Source organism: Pinus tabuliformis, chromosome 4_1 (genome assembly GCF_031772625.1).
Source record: "Pinus tabuliformis cultivar Carrire ecotype Pingquan chromosome 4_1, CPIR1, whole genome shotgun sequence".
Classification (NCBI taxonomy): domain Eukaryota; kingdom Viridiplantae; phylum Streptophyta; class Pinopsida; order Pinales; family Pinaceae; genus Pinus; species Pinus tabuliformis.
The window spans coordinates 77,849,905-77,853,671 of NC_142303.1; the positions used below are offsets into that span (position 1 = coordinate 77,849,905).

The window sequence follows — 3,767 nt, forward strand, 5'->3', positions numbered from 1 at the left end:
ATGCTCCGCAAATTCATCACTTGGCTTGAAGATTATATCACTTACAAGAAAATGAGAGAAACACATGAACTAATATTCTTTGGGATTGGACCTTCAAGTTGATTTCTGGCAAGATTTTTGTCTCAAAAAAAATACAACCTTGGAATGTTAAATACTTACAGCAAGAATCCAAAAGATATCATAGATTAATGTTTAGTGTATGGGAGGTTTCAAGATATTTCTATCATTTTTATCTCCACTTTCTAGAAAAAGGTTTGGACACAAACTTAAAATTCGAACAACTTTTCCAAATTCCCCAGCTCAGGTGGAATTTGCCCAGTCAGCTGATTGTCATTTAGCTGCCTGCATATGCATACAACCGTTGACTATCAAAGAGCTATTTCTTATCATGCACGTCCAGTTTCCATTTCTTACATATCAATCATCACAAAATATGTGATTGGAATCTCTTACAGGTATCCCAACTTTGTCATGTTCCCCAATTCTGGCGGAATAGATCCCGTGAGATTATTACTGTGTAAATATCTGAGTAGTGCAAAAGAAAGAACAAGAGAATCAGCTTCTTGAAAATTGAACATAAAGGAAATCTATAGTCAAAAAGTAATGGACTTTCACAAACCCAGATGGGAACAATTCGAGCATTAACTATGCAAGCAACTCACAGTTTATCAGTGTAAGTCAAGTTGCCTAGAATTGGAGGAATTGTTCCAGTAAAGATGATTATCACTCAAATCCCTGTAATAAATATTAATTGTATCAGTACACTAAAGCTTACACCATAATTACATAATCAAGTTTTTGCCAAAGGTCACAAAAAATTTATCAATGAATGAAGGAATATTGATTGATTCTGCATAATAAATATATTGACAATATCCAAAATCATTATGGATTCTTATTGATCTAGGCTTCCATGCAATTAAATGTAAGAGATTATACTTTAATCCGATCACATGAAAATTTTGGACAAGTTGAGATCCAGAAAACACTGTACTTACAGAACAGTAAGAGCCTGCATGAGACCAAATACTTTAGGTATCCTTCCGGTCAGCTTGTTTCCTTGTAACGACCTAGGATAACCACTTTAAAATTAGGGTAGAACAACTAAAGCAACCAAATTAATGATAATGGATTGCAGATTTCTGTGGTTCGGTTTTTTAGAATCTAAACTCGGATAATTTTCAGGACAAATTAATGATGTCGATTAAATAGTGCATACCATGCAATGAATTTCATTACTTACACAACCTACATAATCTCATATCCCTGCCTATTCAACACAAAATTCCTGATACTAGAACACAGTTCAGTCCTCTAAATATCTCCATTTACAGAGTAACCACTTGTAGAAACCCAATATTGAAGGGGATATCTCTGGTAAGTTGATTGTATGATAAGTAATTGATAAGAATACCAGCCCCAATTCAGTAAGTAATTGAGATCACGAGTCCTGCATCAAACCATACATTTACACCCGTTTGTTCATTTAAAATCCAATTAGGAAAATCAAAAAACATACAAAACTGCATAACTTGTACAGTTGCCAATATTCTCAGGAATGGTCCCCGACAAGTTGTTGCCTCGCAAATCACTGCATAACAAAGATCAACTACTTAGAAACATTTAAGCTACCATGAAGAATCCTTCAGGTAAAATTCGTTAATGCACTAAAAACGCTGCATCGAGATACATAAATTTAAAGATAAATGCTCTGTGACCACAAGTTTTGATGGGTTTCATATGCAGAATTAATTCAAAGAAAGAAAGCTTTAAAAAATTATGCATCTACTCCACAAGACAGAAGTATTGTGACTTACAAGAACCACAATCCTGTCAATTGACACATGTCAGGGGAAAGAGTCCCAACTAAGAAGTTTTGCGCAGCCCCCTGGAAACGATAACAATATGCGCATTTCAAAAGAATGGGCGCCAAATTTAGTTTGCAAACCTAAGAATAGTACTATTAACACAAATGCTTCTTCCAAACCTTAACAGGAAAATAAAAACAAATTTTGCTTAGTGAGAGAACGATAAGCCCATGAAAACTCATAAAGAACCTAGACTCTTACAAATATTGCAAAACTTCATTCCAATAGATAAGCCTAGGGAACTCCCCACTTAATTGATTGTCTGCAAAATCCCTAAAAAATGCAAAAGCATTGTTAAATGATACTCCTCCAAAATCCAGAGTTTACACATCCTATGCAGTTATTTGACAAGTAAAGGGCAGCAAAGAGAGTAGAATCCAAAATAGTATTCCCAACCTACATTTTCTTCAAGTTTGGAATCTGAGACAATGTTGAAGGTATAGGCCCCATTAACTGGTTATTCTTCACAATCCTGTAAATTTGATCAATGTGTCAGAAGGAGCTTTCACTCCCTTCTAAGACAAGGCAAAATACATAAACATCTACAAATTAAGCTAAATTCTTTACAATAGCAAGCAAGTGCAGAATGTTAGGATACTTATAGTTGTTCTAGTTGTTTCAACTTTGATATTGAAAAGGGAATGTCTCCATATAAATAATTTAAAGATACATCTCTGCAGCAACATTAAAGATCAAATCAAGTCAGCGGTTTCTACAAAATATAAACCATGAGAATGATGACTTGTAGATTTGACTAGAGGGACGTTTAGAGGCACACAACAGCTTGGTTTGGCATCAGATATCTTCTCAAAAGACAGTTGTTTTCAGCATAATACTTAACAATTATCTATAGTAAAGTAATATATGCAACTTGAACCAGACTACGAGTGTTGCATATGGTGAGATCTACTTTAACCAACTTGTAGTTGAACAATCATTTTTGTTTGGATAGATAAACGCTTGAAAAGAGACTTTCCTAGATAGGTGGGGTGAACATTTCTTTAAAGGGATTTTCAAGGGTTTTTCATGAGCTATTCTGTAACACTCCTAACCGATATAACTACATAGTAATTTTTTTTTTTAAAGAACTGAGATTAAGAACACGAAAAGTTCGAGCTGTAAAATACAAAAAAAAAGTATGAATGGTCGTCAACAGAAAAGAAACGTTCACCTGGTGTAGAACCAAGCCATCCAGGTGTCTAGGAAGGATTTAAACTACAACAAAACCCCACTGGTTGTCATTCAGCCACATGAAGCGCTCACTATGTAAAAGGGAAACCAGAGAGCTAAATCCAACGTAAAAGGCAAGGGAGAGAATGATGCATATCCATGGGGGTGGGCACGTTAGTCAATGCAAACACACATGTAAATAGTCATAGTGAATGGTTGAACCATGTGTGACCCCGATGGGTTATAGATAGTGTGAGAGTTTTACTTAAATTTTTTTTTACTATGTAGTTATATCGGTTAGGAGTGTTACACGTTTTGTATGGAGATGACCTGATTTAACCACTGTAGTCTTGCAAGATTAGAGAGAGTAACTCACAAGATTTTCAATGCAGAGCAATCTCCAATCTCGTCAGGAATTTGGCCTGAGAGACCATTTCCTTTAAGGTCACTGCATGCAGAACACTGAATCAACTATGAACAACATATATATTATAAAGAGCTGCTAAATATAGTCTGCATTAAGACTATCAGTTTAATTGCAATGAACCCAAAGTGCTTAAAAGTAATATATAGTGAACCTATACAGTGAACTTCTGAATTCACATACATTGACTCTGAGCTTTTTAGATTTCCAATCACTGGGGAAATTTCTCCTCCGAGGTTCAGATGAGAGAGATTCCTGCACAACACAAACCAGAACAAATACAAACATATGAGCTTAAAGTAAGC

The 3,767-nt window shown here is 35.1% G+C and overlaps 1 long non-coding RNA gene across 1 annotated transcript; it reads right to left on the minus strand.

Annotated features, from left to right (window-relative positions):
- Positions 1 to 249: 249 nt before the first annotated feature.
- LOC149174246 (uncharacterized) lies at positions 250 to 1,119 on the minus strand. Its single transcript, XR_016258475.1, has 3 exons — positions 999 to 1,119; positions 663 to 735; positions 250 to 525 (listed from the first exon to the last, which is right to left on the minus strand). It is a non-coding gene; the product is annotated as an uncharacterized LOC149174246 (long non-coding RNA).
- Between the last annotated feature and the right edge of the window lie 2,648 nt (positions 1,120 to 3,767).